Below are 20,879 nucleotides of genomic sequence, written 5' to 3'. Positions count from 1 at the left end.
GCATCAACATGGAGCAACATGCAAGTTCTGAAAAACAATAATGATATAGGGACACAGGAGAAGTACATACTTTTTCCAAGCATTCTCTTAATGCTCCTTAATTGTTCGGGCTCCCTCAGTTTGAGGTCTGACCACCTTTCTGAGCTGTTCCTTCGAACGTTTCACCCCAAAATGACGATCCAGACTTGTTTGCACTTTGTCCATAATTTTGGCCTTCCTTCCATTAGGGTGGGTATAGGGCCCATGCTTGGCGTCGTAATCCGACTTTTGTAAGATGTCCACCATTTCCAAGTAGGCCATGTTGGATGCCTTGTATCTGCTCCGTGTTTCTAACGTTTCCTCATCAGGCTCCGGGCTTGTTGTGTCGTCGTCAGACGAATTTATAAGTACAGACACCTGCTCATCTGACTCCGCCACGTCGTAGTTTCTGGATGATTTAGGCCGAATTGGAGACACCTGCTCATGTGATACCGCCACGTCGGGTTTTTGGGATGATCTAGGCCTCATTAGACACCTGGTCATCTAATTCCGCCGTGACGTCGTGTTTAGACGAACTTGGCCGAGTATCGCACCTGCTCGGCTAATTCCGCCATGTCCTTTGCGCGCCGAAAGAGAAGGGGCGGGGAAACGTCGAGTAAGAACGTCATGGGCGACGTGTGCGGAGTGTCACGCATGCGCAGTGTATATAAAGCTTTAACACGCGTGTCGTACGGGGTGCGGAGGAAGACGTTTGAACGACGAGTGTGTGGACGAAGGTATGCTTTGAACTTGGGACATCAGTGGCCTATACTGCAAAGAGATTTAAGGGCTATATGGGGATAAAGATTACTAGAGTTTATAGACTGTGATTGACATTAGTATATTTGTCTTTGTTTTTGTCTGGCAGAAAAGATGAATCCATTCAATGAAAAGCCATTCCTGGGGCAATTCATTGATGGGCTAAGGGAGCAGCCAGTTCTTTGGGTGACAAAAGACCCCAACCACAGGAACAAAGATCTAAGGACAGCAGCACTGAATAGCCTGCTCCCATTTGTGCACACTCGCATGCCCCATGTAACAGCTGCACAGCTGGAGACTAAAATTTTGACCTTGAGAGGCACATACAGGGCTGCACGCAACAAGGTACTGGATTCTCAGAGGTCTGGAGCAGCAGCAGGGAGGATATATGTCACAAAGTTGTGGTACTACAGCAGAATGTCCTTTCTGGATGACCACTATGAAGTAAGGGAATCACTTTCCAGCCTTCCCTGCAGCCAAGCTGATCCTTCTCATGGTGAGCCCTCTCAGGAGCAAGAGGAAGACCCGGATTTGGCTGTCTGGAGCCAGGTATAGTATTTTTTAAATCTATATTTTATTTTTGAAAAGGCTGCAAAATAGATGTTAATATGTAAAAAAAAAAAAATAGAATGTTTTGATCTAAAAGTGTTTTCCATATCATTAGTCAGCAATGGCCGAAAAGTTGGGGAGAAAAGAATGCAAACTGCTGGGGTCAGAATGATTAGTTTCAATTTAGTTAAAATCCATTTGCAACAGTCATGAGCTGAAAATTGTGTGATTTTTGAACCCAAAGTCAAACTGTCTCTTTTCTTTTTCTTTTTCTTTTTCTTTTCTTTTTCTTTTCTTTTCTTTTTTTTTTTTTTTTAAACACAGTACATCAGCCAGGATGAGGGTCTGGAAAGTGCCAAGCAGGAGGAGGTGAGTGGCACAGAGGAGGTGACAGGAGTGAGTGGTAGGGATGAGCCAAACATAACCGGGTTTGGTTCGCACCAGACCGTTCCAACAGACCACGAACATTTAGAACCCCATTGAAGTCTATAGGACTCGAACGTTCGAATTCAAAAACGCTCATTTTAAAGACCAATATTCAATTTAATGTTGGAAAACGTCTTTCAGAACCCGGGTCTTGCCCCAGGGAACATGTATCAATGGGAAAAAAAGTTTTAAAAATTTGAAAAATTCCTTTAACCACTTAAGCCCCGGACCAAAATGCTGCCTAAAGACCCAAGGGGTTTTTACAGTTCGGGACTGCGTCGCTTTAACAGACAATTGCGCGGTCGTGCGACGTGGCTCCCAAACAAAATTGGCGTCCTTTTTTCCCCACAAATAGAGCTTTCTTTTGGTGGTATTTGATCACCTCTGCGGTTTTTATTTTTTGCGCTATAAACAAAAATAGAGCGACAAATTTGAAAAAAATGCTATATTTTTTACTTTTTGCTATAATAAATCTCCCCCAAAAATATATATAAATTTCTTTTCCTCAGTTTAGGCCGATACGTATTCTTCCTATTTTTGGTAAAAAAAATCGCAATAATCGTTTATCGGTTGGTTTGCGCAAAATGTATAGCGTTTACAAAATAGGGGATAGTTTTATTGCATTTTTATTTATTTTTTATATTTTTTACTATTAATGGCGGCGATCAGCTTTTTTTTTTTTTTTTTTTCCGTGACTGCGACATTATGGCGGACACATCGGACAATTTTGACACATTTTTGGGACAATTGTAATTTTCACAGCAAAAAATGCATTTAAATTGCATTGTTTATTGTGAAAATGACAGTTGCAGTTTGGGAGTTAAACACAGGGGGCGCTGTAACATTTAGTGTTCACTTAGTGTGTGTTTACTACTGTAGGGGGGTGTGGCTGTAGGACTGACATCATCGATCGAGTCTCCCTTATAAAAGGGATCACTCGATCGATGCGCCACCATAGTGAAGCCCGTGTTTACACACGGCTCTCCCCGTTCTTCAGCTCCGGGGAGCGATCGCGACGGAGCGGCTATAAACGAATAGCCGCGCCGTCGTCCCGGATCGCTCCCCGAGGCTTACCGACCGCCGCATGTAGCGGGGGGTGTCCCGATCGGACCCCCCACCCACGTCAAGCAGAGGACGTACGGGTACGTACATGTGCCTGTCCGTGCCATTCTGCTGACGTATATCTACATGAGGAGGTCGGCAAGTGGTTAAATATCACACCTGCTGTGTGTCTCTAGTAGTGGCACGTGTTTATAAATGTCCCTGCACAACATGAAATTATTATAAGAACAAAGTAATTTAATACTGCTTGCGCACGTGCTGTGTGGGAACAATATCTCGATTATTTTAGGGGTGGTGGGGGGGCCATTATTTTTTTGTGAAGGCAAAATTGTAGAAAAAAGGGCACCCCTCAAACATACTGTAATTGGAGCGCAACAAAGAGCCACGTGGAAAGTATTGCATCAAAAATTATTAGACGCCCCTGTTACACATGGGCACAAAAATGTGTCCGTAGGCACAACACTCCACCCCTTCCCAATATCTGCACGTGGCTCCTTGTTGCGCTCCAATTACAGATATTGGGAGGGGTTGCAGTGTTGTGCCTACGGACACATTTTTCTGCCCCTGTGTAACAGGGGCGCCTAATAACAATTTTTGATGCAATACTTTACACGTGGCTCCTTGTTGCGCTCCAATTACAAAGTATTGCATCAAAAATTGTTATTAGACGCCCCTGTTACACAGGGACACCAACTGCGTTCAGGTGGTATTAAACTGCACCCGCGCAGTAAGAGCAACTGCGTTCAGGTGCTATGTAACGGCACACACGCAGTGACACCAACTGCGTTTAGGTGGTATTAAACAGCACACACGCAGTAAGAGCGACTGCGTTTCTGTGCAAATTGCACACATGCAGTAACAGGTAATGCGTGTATGTGCAATTAAACTAGCACACGTTGAATAACACGGAGTACTATGTTTAAGCTAATCCCTAATGCAGGCAATACAACACGTTAGAGCACTGCATGAAGAACAATCTCCTGCCTGACAGATACTAATAGCAGATCTAGCTGAGCTATACAGTTTATAAATATATTGACAACTCCTAGGGAATAGGATGTGAATATATTCTCTACAAACTGTAGATTTAACTATACTGACTAGCCTTCCTGCTCCTATCTATCTATCTATCTATCTATCTGGTAGAAAAGACACTGTGTCTCTATCTATCAGAAAAGACACTGTGTCTCTATCTGTCAGAAAAGACACTGTGTCTCTATCTGTCAGAAAAGACACTGTGTCTCTATCTATCAGAAAAGACACTGTGTCTCTATCTATCAGAAAAGACACTGTGTCTCTATCTATCAGAAAAGACACTGTGTCTCTATCTATCAGAAAAGACACTGTGTCTCTATCTATCAGAAAAGACACTGTGTCTCTATCTATCAGAAAAGACACTGTGTCTCTATCTATCAGAAAAGACACTGTGTCTCTATCTATCAGAAAAGACACTGTGTCTCTATCTATCAGAAAAGACACTGTGTCTCTATCTATCAGAAAAGACACTGTGTCTCTATCTATCAGAAAAGACACTGTGTCTCTATCTATCAGAAAAGACACTGTGTCTCTATCTATCAGAAAAGACACTGTGTCTCTATCTATCAGAAAAGACACTGTGTCTCTGTGTCTCTGTGTCTCTGTGTCTCTGTGTCTCTCTCTGTCTCTCTCTGTCTCTCTCTGTCTCTCTCTGTCTCTCTGTCTCTCTGTCTCTCTGTCTCTCTCTGTCTCTCTGTCTCTCTGTCTCTCTGTCTCGTAGAAAAGACACCGTGGGCCAGATCCAAAAGATAGGGAGAAGATCCGGCATGTGTAAGGGACTTACACTGTCGGATCTTAGGATGCAGTACCGCATCCGCCGCTGGGGGCATTTCGAGTCAAAATGCCGCTTCGGGTATGCAAATTGGCACTTACGGAGATCCACGAAACTTTTACGCTTCGTTTTTTCTCCGTAAGTATTAGTTTGCAATCGTAAAATTAGGGCTGCTTTTACAAGGCCTAAACTGTTTACACCTTGTAAAAGTAGACCCTTCTATCCCGCGTCGCCTTTTTTTTTTTTTTTTTTCGCCGCAACTCGTTTTTTATTTTTTACGCCCGTCGCGATTCTCAAAACCCGGCGCAACGTAAAACCGCGCTAAGCACGTCGGGAAAATGACGTCGTGAGCATGCGCAGTACGGCCGGCGCGGGAGCGCGCCTAATTTAAATGGGACTCGCCCCATTTGAATAGGAACGCCTTGCGCCGGCCGGATTTAAGTTACACAGCCGAAAATTTCTGCTGATACGCCGTCGTATCCCTGTTTCTATCTATGCGACTGATTCATAGAATCAGTTACGCATAGATATCCCTAAGATCCGACAGGTTTAATAGTTTTACACTGTTGGATCTTAGGATGCAGTACCGCGGCCGCCGCTGGGGGGAGTTCGCGTCGTAAACCAGCGTCGGGTATGCAAATTAGCAGTTACGGCGATCCACGAAACTTTTTCCCGTCGTTACGTCGCCGCAAGTGTTAGTTTTGCCGTTGCAAAGATAGGGCACCTTTTACAAAGTGTAAACTTACACCATGTAAAAGTATACCCGTCTTTCCCACGTCGCTTTTGAATTTTTTTTTTTTTTTTTTTTTTTCCCGGTCGCAAGTCTTTTTTTTTTTTTTCACGTCGCGATTCACAAAACGTCTGCGCGTCATAATTTCACGCAAAGCACGTCGGGAAATTTACTTCGGGAGCGCACCTAATTTAAATGGTACCCGCCCCATTTTAATTGGCCCGACTTGCGACGGACGGATTTAGGATACACCGCCGCAAATATCCAGGTAAGTGCTTTGTGGATCGGGCACTTGAAGAGAAAATTTGTGGTGGTGTAACTTAAATCGGTTACGTTACGCTGCGCCCGGGCTATGTGAATCTGGCCCTGTGTCTGTCTGTCCTATCTATCGCGTATTTTTGCGCCTGATCCTCAAAACGAGATACGCCTGAAATCCAGGTTTTTCCGTCCTACCTAAAATAATTACACCGGCGCTTTTTTGCACGCAAAATACGCTGGACACGCCGCTGTTTTGATAGGCAAAGATGCAAATGAGGGAGATAAGGCGATCCACAAAATTAAGTGTGCGGCGTAGGCTACGCCCTGTGCGCTTCTGTTAGTTTCCCGGCGGGAAGTTACACTTTATAAAAGGTGCCCTAATTTTACACCAGCCGTGTAAAGGTCGGCTAAAGCAACACCATTAACCACTTCCATACCAGGCACTTGCGCACCTTCCCGCCCAAGCCAATTTTCAGCTTTCAGCACTGTCGCACTTTGAATGGCAATTGCGCGGTCGTGCTACACTGTACCCAAACAAAACTGGTGTCCTTTTTTCCCCCACAAATAGAGCTTTCTTTTGGTGGTATTTGATCACCTCTGCGTGTGTTTTTTTTCTTTTTATTTTTTTTTTTGCGCAACAACTAAAAAAAGACCTGAAAATTTTGAAAAAAAATTACGTTTTTTTTAAAAAAAAATTCTGTTAATTTTTTTGTAAATACGTTTTTCTCTTTCAATTATGGGCACCGATGAGATGGCACTGATGGACATTGATGAGGTAGTACTAACGGGCACAGATGAGGTGGCGGTGCTGGTATGCGGCACTGATGGGCACACATGGGCGGCACTGATGGGCACTCATGGGTGGCACCGATAGGTGGGCACTGGGCATGGATGGGCACTGTGGGGTGGCACTGATGGACACTGGGGTGGCACTGATGGACACTGTGGGGCAGCACTGATTTTCCCAGGTTGCCAGTCAGTGCCCATTTGTGGGCACTGATTGGCTTTTTTTTTTTTTTTATTATTTTTTTTTTTTTTTCAGACTTTTTGTTTTTATTTTTTTTTGGAGGCTTGGAAGAGCTGAGCACACACTTGCCGGACTACAATCTGTCTGCCAACATGCCAGGGGCATCCATGCTCATAACTGCACTAGTGACTTTAGAGGCGCAAAGGAGGAGGAGGGAACAGAGGAGGAGGAGGGCATAGGAGAGGGTCTACCGCAGACGCCTAGATGTCTTTGGCATGCCTGCTTCTGAGGTGTATCGCAACTTCAGATTCAACCGTGAAGCCATCATGGAAATAACTACAACCCTGCAGGATGATCTCACCAGCTCAACACACCACTCGCATGCAGTGCAGCCACTGATCAAGGTACTGGCAACACTGCATTTCCTGGCCACTGGCTCTTTTCAGCGCACAAGTGGAGGTGTGGCTGGGATGTCACAATCCTCCATTAGCAGATGTGTGCACCACGTTGTCCCTGCAATCCTGAGACGCATGGCCAACCAAATCCTCAAACCCTCCCAGGAGGTCCAGCGAATGAACACAATGACCGATTTATTTATTTTTTTTCCCAAAAATTGCAGGATTCCCACGCACTATCGGGGCCATTGATTGCACACATGTGGCACTACAGCCCCCCCCGTGAGACAGAGCACATGTACCGCAATAGGAAGCACTGGCATTCAATCAATGTACAGGTGATCGTTGATGCCCAATACCTCATATGGCACGTCTGTGCCAAATTCCCAGGATCCAGCCATGACAGCTATATATTCCGGCAGACCAACATCTCCAGAGAATTGGAACAGAACGTGTATGGGGACAGCTGGCTGGTTGGTGAGTGACATGGGTGTCACGTATGACTGTTCCCCCCCCCCCCCCCATGATGCAGACATCACGAGGGGCACATGCATGACTAACACCCTTCTGTCTTTTCCCTTCCAGGTGACTCTGCATATGCCCTGGGACCCCATCTTATGACTCCATACCGGAACCCCCAAACCCCAGGAGAGCAAAGAAATAATGAGGCTCACATACGCACCCGTGCAGTTGTGGAACGCACATTTGGGCTCCTGAAGTCACGTTTCCGATGCCTGGGTAAGTCTGGGGGTACCCTGTTCTATTCCCCAAACTTTGTGTGCCAGATCATCGGGGCATGCTGCACAACTTCGCAGTGAGAAGGGGCCTGGAGATTGACCTATGTGATGACCTGACCCCCGAACCAGACAATTCCCCCCCCCCCCCCCCCCCCAACCAACTCTACCTGGTCTGCTGAGGGAACAGGAGACGCCTCGCAGAATGCATCTTTGCACAGTAAACACACACATTAAACATGGCACAATGAGAATGCATGCATGCACACCCACTGTGGTTCCTAGCACAGACACATCACATGCACATCTAATTGGATTAGATCCAAGTACCCCCAATGGTACTTGGGAGCAGTAACGCCACGGCTCCAATTATGTCACTGTGCATTCATACACCTTTTACCACGGACCTGGGATCACTTCTCCCTGGTCCTGGGGATCCCTAATCCACAAACTGAGGGTGACACCCTTATTTAATCAGGAATGTCACCCCCCACATTCATACATCATTCACACACATAAAACAAATAAGTACAGTATACTAAAAAAATAAAAATAAAAAAACAGAAGTACCCCAAAACTTAACGGCGGCGGCGTGAGCTACGCCTGGGCCGGCCACGACCACGCCCAACCAGGGGATGACCGCCAAGAAGTTTGTGGCCACATCAGTGAGTGACTCCTTAATTGAGCCCAGGCTGTCCTCTATCTGGGTCAGTCTGGTTGATCTGACCCAGATGGCGGGTCTGCTGGGCATTGTCCCTCTGCAGACTGGCCGGCAGAACCTCGGCCACCCCCCTGGTCTCATGGGTAGCCCTCCTGCCTGCAGCTGAGGCTTGTGGCCTGGGAGGAGGGGAGAGAGAGACCCTTGTGGGGGGAGGCCTGTTGGGGGAGGAGTGGGAGGGGCTACCCCTGATGGTGGCCTGACTGCTGCCAGCCTCAGGGGGAACCACATCCAAAGCCAAAAGGATTTCCCTGGCAATGTCCATATCTTCATCTTCATCCTCATCCTCATCCTCCTCCCCCTCAACCTCCTTATGTGGCCACTCCCCTCCCCTGGGGACTCCGGCCATTCTTGGGGCTCTTCTGCAGCCTTTTGTCCTGGGGATGGTGCAGCCTGGCCTGATGGCCCAGCAATCTCCTGGCCATCTGTGGAGGACACAAAACATTCACTGGTTGGAGGATCCACACACTTGGCACATATTCCCTTCCCCCACCCACACATGCTAATCACCAGATAGAAAAACCCAAAAATGTACCTGTCCTCACAGAATCAGATTGAAAGCCAGGCAGGCCCACCACCTGCTGGCTATGGAAACACTGGGCCACTGCCCATTCCTCCTCAGTCAGCCTGACGGGGCAGGGTGGGCCTCCTCCAGTGCCCGTGGCATGGGCATTTGTTTTGGCCATCTTGTCCCGGACCAGGCTCCTAAGATCGTTGATCTGCTTTTGAATCCCACTGGGGGTCGTTGTCGCCCCCCCCCCCCCCCCTCCGCGGCATTGATCTTATCAGTAATTTTCTTAATGATCTCCTTCCTCCTGGCCGGGGGGGGTGTTCCAGCTCTCAGGGCCATGCAAATAACGCCCATATCGGGCGATGGCCCTAGCAAGTATCTGCTTTTCTGTGATAGAAAAATTCAGCTTCCTGCGCTTCGGTGCCATAACACCCAACACTCAGCACCAACAACAAACACAAAAATCAAACCACACAAGCAGACAGCGAATACAAATTCAAAAACTAACACCGAAAAAAAACAAACAGAAAATACACTCATAAAAAAAACACAGCTACTACACTCTACCACTCCTCCAAATCTTTTATCTAACACTAAACTCACCAACAGACGACAGAGCAAAAGCAACTTGCTCTAGGAAGGGGAACACAGGGATGTACTTTTGCAAGGGAAGTGTTTGTCTGGGGCTATTTATACACAGGGCGATTCTCAAACTAAGTACGCTTGGCCTTTTTCCTATCTCACTGATTGCGCCGAGCCAAGTTCTGCACATGCCCAGTGAGGTGCAGATTCGTGCGACAATGCGCAGTACGGCCGGCCCTTCATTTGCATGGGGTCACGGCTCATTACAATGGAGCACGCCCACTTCCTTCCCACTTGCAAAAACCCCACCATACGCCTTAAGTTACGCTGGTGCAAAGTTGGGAGCAAATGCGCTGTGGATACGGCACTTACGACACAAAATTAAGGCGCCGTAACTTAAATGACATACGTTTGGAGTAACTTAATTTGCGCCGCTGTTTGTGAATCTGGCCCATTGTATGTAGTAGATGAACGGATGTGTCTGAAACAACCGTTATTTTGGAAGGTCCTATATGCAAAAGCATCAACATGGAGCAACATGCAAGTTCTGAAAAACAATAATGATATAGGGACACAGGAGAAGTACATACTTTTTCCAAGCATTCTCTTAATGCTCCTTAATTGTTCGGGCTCCCTCAGTTTGAGGTCTGACCGGCTCTTTCTGAGCTGTTCCTTCGAACGTTTCACCCCAAAATGACGATCCAGACTTGTTTGCACTTTGGCCATAATTTTGGCCTTCCTTGCATTAGGGTGGGTATAGAGCCAATGCTTGGCGTCGTAATCCGACTTTTGTAAGCTATCCATTTCCGCGTAGGCCATGTTGGATGCCTTGTATCTGCTCCGCGTTTCTAACGTTTCCTCATCAGGCTCCGGGCTTGTTGTGTCATCGTTACACAAATTTATAAGTACAGACACCTGCTCATCTGACTCCGCCACGTCGTAGTTTCTGGATGATCTAGGCCTCATTACAGACACCTGCTCATCTGATTCCACCATATTGTCGTTTTCGGATGAACCTGGCCTAATATCAGACACCTGGTCATCTAATTCCGCCATGACGTCGTGTTTAGATGAACTTGGCCGAGTATCACACCTGCTCAGCTAATGCCGCCATGTCGTTTGCGCGCCGAAAGAGAAGGGGCGGGGAAACATCGAGTAAGAACGTCATGGGTGGGCGACGTGTGCGGAGTGTCACGCATGCGTAGTGTATATAAAGCTTTAACACGTGTCGTACGTACGTTCGGGGTGCGGAGGAAGACGTTTGAATGACGAGCGTGTGGACGAAGGTATGCTTTGAACATCAGTGGCCTATACTGCAGAGATTTAAGGGCTATATGGGGATAAAGATTACTAGTTTATAGACTGTGATTGACATTAGTATATTTGTCTGTTTTTGTCTGGCAGAAAAGATTAATCCATTCAATGAAAAGAAGTTCCTAGGGGAATTCATTGATGGGCTACAGCAGAATGTCCTTTCTGGATGACCACTATGAAGTAAGGGAATCACTTTCCAAGCCTCAACCCCCCCCCCCCCCCCCCCCCAGACAACCCACCCGAAAAAACACAAGACAAAGCTCCAGGCTTCCCTGCAGCCAAGCTGATCCTTCTCATGGTGAGCCTTCCATCCTGGAGGAAGACCCGGATTTGGCTGTCTGGAGCCAGGTATAGTATTTTTTAAATCTATATTTTATTTTTGAAAAGGCTGCAAAATAGATGTTAATATGTAAAAAAAATAAAAAAAAAAAAAAAAAAAAATAGAATGTTTGATCTAAAAGTGTTTTCCATATCATTAGTCAGTAGTGGCCGAAAAAGTTGGAGAGAAAGGAATGCAAACTGCTGGGGTCAGAATGATTAGTTTCAATTTAGTTAAAATCCATTTGCAACAGTCATGAGCTGAAAATTGTTTTTTTTTTTTTTTTTTTTTTTTTTTTTATTTAAACACAGGAGTACATCAGCCAGGATGAGGGTCTGGAAAGTGCCAGGCAGGAGGAGGTGACAGGAGTGAGTGGCACAGAGGAGGTGACAGGAGTGAGTGGCACAGAGGAGGTGACAGGAGCAGTGTTGCTCATCTTCCTTTAAAAAAGTAATTGGTTACAAATTACTTCTCCGAAAAAGTAATTGGTTACTCAGCAAAGTAACTGACTTTTTTTTTATTTTTTTATTCTACAATGCAATTACGTTCTATAACATCTTTAATATCAAAGATGTTTATATTAACTGATTGAAGAATAAAAACACTATATATAGTATACAGGGGTACGGAGTGTATGAGGTGGGTGGTATGTACATGAGAGGGGTGCGGAGTGTATGGGAGTTGGGCAGTATGAAATGCACCATTGGTCACTGATGCATTGGTGACCAGTGACAGTTTACCCCTTTGTGCTGCATTAGTGACACCAGCATCAGTGTTTATAAACCCTTTCATGCTGCACCATATAAGGGTTAATTGACACTGGTGTCACTAATGCAGCACAAAGGGGTTAATTACCTGTCACTGGTCACCAATGCATCAGTGACAGTACATTAACCCCCTCCATGCTGCATAATAAAAATACCATTGTAAATTACCCCCCCCCCCCCCCAAAGAGTTAATTACATCAGGGCAGGCAGTTAATTTAGCCGATGTAAAGCTCACAAAGATACCCTGAAAGCCCTTTGGAGGAAACAATCAGCCACTTCACCCCCCATAAAATAAACAACCATATGAGGCTAAATAAAAAACATCACATCACATCACATCACTTCCTCTTACTTTGACACTGCGAGTAGAAAGCCTGGCCGGGCTCTGCAAGAATTTCTCACAACCATTTTCTAGCTGCTGCCGCCATCATGTGCCTTAACATCCTTGATTGTTCTAGATAATGCACGGCCTACCTGTGCGTGTGGTGAGAGTAAATAAATGCTGTGGATCACGGTGCTCTTCTGCCGTGCATCACCCTCCTCCTAGGCACCCAATGATTGGAGCGCTTTGTCTCCGCGTCATCACGTCCCCCCCGCGAATCGCATTCATTGGTCCACTGTGATGTCCATCATGACAGCACACTGGCCAATGCTGGGATCGCGGGCGGGAGTGTCTGTGACGTCGATAGACGCTCTGCTGCCATCTAGTGGCGGTAAATGTAATTGCGGTAACGCCGCCCAAGTAATGGGAACGGCGTTACCGTGAGGGGACGAGTAATCGGGTAGATTACTCGTTACCCTCAAAAGGGGCATCGTTGGGTAACGGCGTTTATTTAAACGCAGTTACTTACAACACTGGACAGGAGTGAGTGGCACAGAGGAGGTGGCAGGAGTGAGTGGCACAGAGGAGGTGGCAGGAGTGAGTGGCACAGAGGAGGTGGCAGGAGTGAGTGGCACAGAGGAGGTGGCAGGAGTGAGTGGCACAGAGGAGGTGACCGGGCCAAGTGGCAGCACAAAGTACCAGGTGCCTCCCATCTGCCCTCCTATAAGAAGGGCCAGGAGGGATATGAGGGTGAGCGAGGCAGCACTGACCCTGATTAGAGGCACAGGCCACCCTCCAGCAGCCAATCACTCCTGAAGAGGGCTATGGCACCCAAAATGAGCCAATCGACCGAGGACCAATGCCTCTTATTTGAGCCCCTTATCAGTTTGGCGAATAAGGGGGTGAGGGGGCTACTTACTGAGGACACAGTCATTTATAGCCACGGCCATCCTCCCCCACCAGCTTATTCCCAATCTTGTTCTTGTTCTTCACCAAGCGTGTGTACAGGGCTTAAGAGGTAATGTTTCTTGGTTCATGTTCATTCACTTACAAGTTTGTGTGTAATCATTTTTTTATTTTTTTTTGCAGATCCTACAAGAGTTCAGCATCCTCTTTCCTTTCTTCAAGGGGTATTATCGGGGCTGGAAGGACTCTTTTCGACATAACCTCTCCTCCAATGATTGCTTCCGAAAGGTAAGGACTTGTTGCTCCTATGATATGATGGTGATGGGCTCACAAAGGTGTTTAAACCTTCCGTTAAAAGTCCCATTTGCCTCCACTGTGCAGTTCTGTTTTGCAGAGTAGCCCCGATCTACCTCTTTTGGAGTTCCCCCGGTGGCACTCGCTCCTCCCTGCATTGGGGAAACCACTTGGGAGAAGCGCTCTCCTTGGACACCCGTGCAGGCATGCTCCCGAGTCCAGCTTTTGTGTCCATAGATACAGAAAGCCGAACTCTGCCCCAATGCCTGTGTCGCTGTGTTTGATTGATAGCAGTGCAGCCCTTCTGCTGCTGCCAATCTATCCAGTCAAGAGCTGAGACACCGGCCAGAGGGTATGTCCGTCTTGGGCGTGGGAACGAATGGACTTTTTTCCCCCGCTTTAATGTATAAGATGCATTAAGGTGAAAAAAATGAGGGTTTACAACCTCTTCAAAAAAAGTAAACCCTCCTTTATTTTTTTTTTTTTTAGGCAAAGGCATAATGAGCTAGTATGCATAGCATACTAGCTCATTATGAAGTACTTACCTGAGATCGAAGCCCCCGCAGCAGTGCTCAGTCACCACCTCTGTCGGCACCATCTCTCCACGAGTTACTCCCGCGTGGGTGCCGGCAGTAACGGCATGCTCAGTGCGCCTGCGCGCCATTGTCTACGGCACATGCGCTGTAGACATTAGTGCTATTCTTTTTTTGCAAATATCTCCTAAACCATGTAGGTTTAGGAGATTTCTTGCACCTACGGGTAAGCCTAATCTAGGCTTACCTGTAGGTTAAAGTGGTCTGTAAGGGTTTTACAACCACTTTAAGTCTCTTACAGGATAGTCCTCAAATCACAACATGAATGTGATAATGGAAAAATCTGTTGGAAAGAGTGTTTTAACTAGGGTTAAAGCGGTGTTTCACCCTAAAAAAACAACTTTATAGCATCTCATTCAGCATTGTAGCGCGAGCTACAGTATGCCTTTATATTTTTTTTCGGCGCCGTACTCACTGTTTAATCGCGTAGTAAAATTTCAGACTCCCCGCGGGGAATGGGCGTTCCTATTCAGAGGGCTCGTGATTGAGGGCCGGCTATGGCACGTCACGCTTCGCGAAAATAGCTGGAGTAGGTCTCGGCTCTTCCCGGCGCTATACGGCGCCTGCGCACAGACATCGGAGCTGACTGCGCAGGCGCGGTGAAGAGCAAACGCCTATTTCAAATATTTCAGTGACGCGCCATAGCCGGCCGTCAATCACGAGCCCTCTGAATAGGAACGCCCATTCCCCTGAAACTTTACTACGCGATTACACAGTGAGTACGGCGCCAAAAAATATAAAGGCATACTGTAGCTCACGCTACTATGCCTTTAAAGGCCCATGCAGAGGTTCAGTGGCCAGGTCTGAGTTTATTTACTGAAATTGTACAAAATCTGGTGCAGCTCTGCAAAGAATCTGATCGGCTTCCAAGTTTTTTTGTCCAAGCTTAATTTAACAAATTGAAGTTAGAAGCTGATTGGTTACCAAGCACAGCTGCACCAGATTATGCACTCTCCCGTTTTGGTCAATCAACCCCTGTGTTATCCTGGTAAGTGTAAATTTTATATGTAGCACTACACCCGAAAAAGCTGCTGGTTTAGTTTGGGTTTTGTAGGTTACCTCTAAGTTCGTTGTCCAGGGAGGACAGTCTGTTAAAAATTGCAATGTCCACACAAGATGCAAAACCTTCAACAGTCAGGTTTTATTTTTCTCTGCTGCATAAAACTTGTGAAGGAAGTAGAGAGAAGGGGAAGGTTCAGGTACGCGGTACAGAATGCACAAAAGGTATTCAAAGTTCCAGTATTCGCCACTCACTCCTGAGTGGGTATTGCTCAACCTGATAGACCCCCTTACATGGCCTAGCAGCTGGAATGATGCATGTACAGTATGGAGACCGTCTCTTGCCACAGACCGTCTGAGAACAAAATGGATAGCCAGGAATCCTCTGCCACAATTTTAGTCCTAAACTTCCTGTCTTACAGCAAAAGTGCCTTTAAGCCGATCCGGCGGACTGTAAGACAAATTGGAGTAGTGGATCCCTCGTTAAAGAATTCACTAAGCCTAACCTAAGACATCAGCTTGTCTTGCTTGGTCTCCTCCAGGGCAGGTCCTCCCCTGGTCTCCTTCATTAAGCAGCTTCCTCCACTTGGACGGACAGCTTGGGATCCCCTTCAGAATCATAGGCCCCAGCATAGCTGGGCCTACTGAACAGTGATGCAGCCTCGGACCAACGTGGTCCCAGGGCTGGAATCGCGCACACACACACGCCTCACGCCAGGAGGGCCATGAGGCGAAGGACCCCGAAAAACGGTGTCTGCCCCCTTAAGTATCCCTTCCCAGCATGCACAGCACCACTCCCACTGAGCTGCTGCAGAGAAGGGTCACTTAACACACCAAGGTTCACCTGTGTTCCAACATGGGCCTGAAGTGGTAACGCCACCTACAAGCAACAGGGGAAAATTTCTACCAAGCATAACCATAGCCAGAACAGAGGCTAATTTTAATGGAATTAGTAAGTCTGAGCCCAACTGTTACATTTTATGCTCGATGGACCCAACCATCTCCCCCTCTATATAAAGCAAAGATGGTTCTGGTTGGAGTTCTACTTTTAATGAACCATTTTGTCATCGCTGTTTGATTTTTAACATTTTGCTCATTTACTACATATTGCAGTAGAAGTACAAAATAACCCATTTTCAAAAATGAGGTGCAGATTCTGAGAAATTACTTTTCTGGCCATTATAAATGGGTCACAAATTTTGTTACCCTGACCTGTAATAGATTTGTGTGAATCTGCTGTGCCGGCTTACACCTCTAACGTCTTCTCCTCCCTCTTTGCAGGTCTTAAAAGAACGGCTGAAGCTAAAGGCAACTACTGGACGGTGGATGTGAGCCGGATTCCCTCCAAAGCCAGGCATATCACCATTTACATTTTTGTTTTTAAAAGAAGCTGCAGAATACAGACAGCACTACAGACCATTCAATTTTCAGAACCCTCATCTTTCAGGGTTCTTATCTTTGCAGAAAAATACTACGGTGAGAGCAGAGGCTCAGTCCCCAGTACCAACCCAGCCTCCAAGTGTACATCCTGCCTCAATGTTCCCAATGATTTTATGGAACCTTCCAATATAGAACTCCATGTGTGGCCCCTCCCAGCATGCACCCTCTGCTTCTTTATTCAATTTCTCCTCGCTGCCTCTGTAACTACATGCCTTCCCCATACTTAAGATCCACCTATGCGGACCAGAGCGATGTCAACACGCCCCCAAATGTCTCCCTCGCCTACACCCTCTGAAGCCAGGGATTCCCCGTCAGATTTCCCTCCCGATTCAAAATCTTTGACTTCCCCATATATCCCCCACAAGGGAGCTACATGTCGCCTCAAAACATGGGCAGCATTTATCTCGGGGTGTCTCATATGGGCAACATTTCTCAGGTTGGGGTGTACCCAGGGTTCAGACCCAACGGTTACTGATTGGACAGATGCTGAGACAAGGTTTTGGGCCGTTCACTTTTATCCCAAAGGACTAGCTGCACTTGAAGGCTAACCAGATAACGTTGGCATCAGTGTTAATTTTGTTGATTTTTATATATATAGTGTGTGTGTGAATTATTTTGTTTCTTTGACTGAAATAAATTTTGAGTTCATTTGAAATTTATAATTTTTTTTTTTTTTTTTTTTTTTTTTACTGAAATTTGGCATCAGTGTTGTAATTGTCCACATGCGTCTCAAGATTAGAACTAGTAAAATACTCTGAAAAGGGGTATATAATCAACTGTATAGTTAAAGCGTCGGTCCACCCAAAAGTGACATTTTCAGTATTTGGCTAATGCTGGTGAATTAATTGCCCTGACAGGGTCCTGCATCTCCCAGTTTCACACACTTGTTTTCCCCATTATAAATGGTTCCCACCATACCTGCACCATTTTTAATTTTATGTTGTGGAGAATGACGGCATCAAAATGCACATGTATTTTTATGTAGCGCTCACCCCAAAGGAGCTGCTGGATAGAATTGGGATGGCGTGTTACCTCTGTGAGCGTCTAGGGTAGATGAGAGCTTCAGCAATAAAGAAAAGAGTAAAGACAAAAAATGAAATAACGCAGGGCTGGCATGACCATAGTGTTTGGGGACCCAAGGGGTTAAGGAGCTTCTCAGGAGAAAGGGGTGGTGCTGCTGGGATCTTTTTCTCGGGCTGGGGGAAGTTTATTTAAGGGAGGGGCTGAGCCTTGGTCACTGCAGCGTGAGAGGACAGGGAAGGAGACAGTTTTTTCCACCCACCCTCCCGTTTTTTGTTTGTGTGTTCTCTTCTTTTGCAGGTCACGGATGCAGGTCGTCATAGCGGTGGTAGCGGTGTGGCGGTGTCATGTGGTCTCGGAGGTTAAAAGAAAACGGTGATGACGGAAGTGTGGGGGGTCCAGCGGTTATGGACCCTCTCTGTATTCCACCGGAACGGTGTCCGCTGGAGTACGGGAATTGGTGGTACTGCGGGAAAGGGGGTGTCTCCATGCCTTTAAGGCTGGAGACTGGTGTAGGTTAAATGTCCCGCAGTATAGTGGTGGTGATATAAATATTGGGGTTCCGTCTCTGACCACATGGCTGTTTTATGGTTGCCGTTTTAAAATGGCTGTTTGTAAAAATTGTTTTATATATATTTTAAGTGATTTAAAAAGAATGTAAATTTGAAGAAAAGTTTAGTTTATGTTAAATTGTTAAAGTATGGCTGCCATGGCCAAGTTTTTCTCCAACATCAGGTGTCGCCTTGTTTACTAAATTATGGGTAAGGGGGGCAACATGTTAGTTATAATTAAAGTTTAAATATGGGTTATCCAGGCTACATGGGTCATGGAATGTACAAACAGCAGGTGTCTTTCCTTGTGCTTTATTTTACCCAACACGGTAAACGGTAAAACTTGAGGTAGATGGCAGAGATGGATGAGGAGGAGAAATGGCAGATTCAGGTTCAGCAGTACGGAAGCGGACACTTTACTTTCGTCACCATTCCAGCCGGAGTGGGTTTAGTGTACCTGGACAGGCCTCTCACACCGACCTGGCAGCCAGAGTATCACTAGGAACTTTGAGGAAAACAAGTCTCTGCCACAGACCCTTCCCTAGAACGTAGATAATGGAGGAACGTCCTTCAGTAGTATGTGTCTGAATCTCCCTCAGGTAATTCTCAACTGGGTCACCGACTGAAAGGTTGGATGTCGGCCACCTTTCAGTGTCCGGTTACCTTGATCCCTGATCGATTGTCGAAGCCCTATTGGATTGCCTGTCTCTCTTAGCTCTCCTCAGGCTGACTCCCCACCAAACGTCTATCTCGCTTGGGATCTTTCCTCAGATCTTGGGGACCCAGTCGACCCCTGGGGCCCAGCCACAGCTTTAAATGTTCCGGGCCAACATGGTCCAGGAACACCGCGTGGCACGCGCACCCCGGCCTGGTAGGCCATCTCGCAGGGGAGCCGGGATGTGTGGTCACCGCGTGGAAAACCCCCCTCCTGATTGGCTGCTGGCAAGAGGCACCCCAGCCTGGATGCTACTGGCGCCACCTGTCGCTCTGGGGTGGTATAGCACCCCAGCAACAACAGAATGAGCCCACAGTACAGCCCAGTTGAAGCAGAGACCCAATTTAGACAAATCAACTGGAGCTAACTAACTCTCTCATCCCCCTTAAATTTAAAATGGCACCAGTACTGAAAGTACACAGGCGCTACATTTTATATATGAGATTTGTAACAAAATTACAATTTCCATCTTTATAAAGATTACTACGGGTGTATTGGTTGTATTCGGGATTCCTGGGCTCGTGTCTCCTGACAATGGCAAGTTGGCGCCCAGACCTGTGGGCTGCAGTTCTGGTTTCCATCAGTGGGTGGATCTCGGCGGTCATCAACTGATGCAGGAAGTATACTTAACCACTTGCTTACTGGGCACATATACCCCCCCCCCCCCCCCTCCTGCCCAGGTGAAATTTCAGCTTCCGGCACTGCGTCGATTTAACTGACAATTGCGCGGTCGTGCGACGTGGCTCCCAAAACAAAATTGACTTTTTCCCCACAAGTAGAGCTTTCTTTTGGTGGTATTTGATCGCCTGTGCTTTTTTTTTTTTTTTTTTTTTTTTTTTTTTTTGCGCTATAAACAAAAAAGAGCGACAATTTTGAAGAAAAATACAATATTTTTTACTTGTTGCTATAATAAATATGCCAATTTAAAAGAAAAAACACTTTTTAGGCCGATACGTATTCTTCTACATATTTTTGGTAAAAAAAAAAAAAAAAAAAATCGCAATAAGCGCAAAAGTTATAGCGCCTACAAAATAGGGGACAGAATAATTATACATTTTTTTTTTTACTAGAAATGGCGGCGATCTGCGATTTTTATTGGGACTGCGACGTTATGGCGGACACGTCAGACACTTTTGACACATTTTTGGCGCCATTCAGATTTATACTGCGATCAGTGCTATAAATATGCACTAATTACTGTATAAATGTGACTGGCATTGAAGGGGTTAACACTAGGGGGTGAGGAAGGGGTTAAATGTATTCCCTGCATAGTGTTCTAACTGTAGGTGGAGGGGGGTGACTGGGGGAGGTGACCGATCTTTGTCCCTATGTACAAGAGTCACAGATCGGTCTCCTCTCCAGAGAAAGGACGCTGTCTCTGTGTGAGCCGGCAATGAGAGATGATCTCATATGTTTACATATGAGATCATCTCTCATTGGCTGCACAGATCGCATCGCAAACGGCCACTCTGATTGGCCGTTCGCGGCGATCTGTAATTGGCTGTGTCCAAGGGACACGGCCAACACAGAGTTTCCCCGCTGCGCGCTCTGGAGCGGGCGTCAATTGACGTCCAGTTGGATATTCAGATCGGCGCTGTAGCCGTCATTCGGCTATAGCGCGGGTCTCAAGAAGTTAAACCTGGTGATCACTTGCGCACGTGCCTTGGTATTGTTTCCTTGTGCTCTGACCTGTTTACTATCCTGAAACCTGTACCCTGCATCCGTTCCTTGCCTCCTTCCTTCTGCCTGCTCTGTCTTGTGTTACCCTCTCCTGTCTTGTTCCCACCCCTTCCTGTTTGATCTCCCGTGTAAGACCCTGGCATCTTATACCTGTATATACATTTGGTTTAGGTAGTTGTCACTGTGGTTGGTTCACCATTTGTCATATTCGAGGTGCGTTCTTTTAATTTTATCCTTCTTCTTTTTTTTTTTTTTTTTTTAATAAATAATTTCTTTCGTTCATGGATGGACACAGCAGCATAATCTTGACATTAGGTCTTGGCCTTCTATCAGGAGAGGACTAGGCAGAAACATGTTAAAACAACATCAAACTGTACAGTACCACCCAGGGGGCGGTCCCTCTGGGTACAACCCCTCTCCCTGCAGCCAGCAGCTCAGTTTTT

The 20,879-nt window shown here is 46.4% G+C and overlaps 1 pseudogene; it reads left to right on the top strand.

Annotated features, from left to right (window-relative positions):
* The first annotated feature begins 891 nt into the window (after positions 1 to 891).
* LOC120941355 lies at positions 892 to 17,125 on the top strand (annotated as a pseudogene).
* The last annotated feature ends 3,754 nt before the right edge of the window (positions 17,126 to 20,879 follow it).

This window comes from Rana temporaria, chromosome 5 (assembly GCF_905171775.1).
Source record: "Rana temporaria chromosome 5, aRanTem1.1, whole genome shotgun sequence".
Classification (NCBI taxonomy): domain Eukaryota; kingdom Metazoa; phylum Chordata; class Amphibia; order Anura; family Ranidae; genus Rana; species Rana temporaria.
The sequence above is the reverse complement of the archived record's forward strand: the minus strand, read 5'-3'. Positions and strand labels throughout refer to the sequence as shown.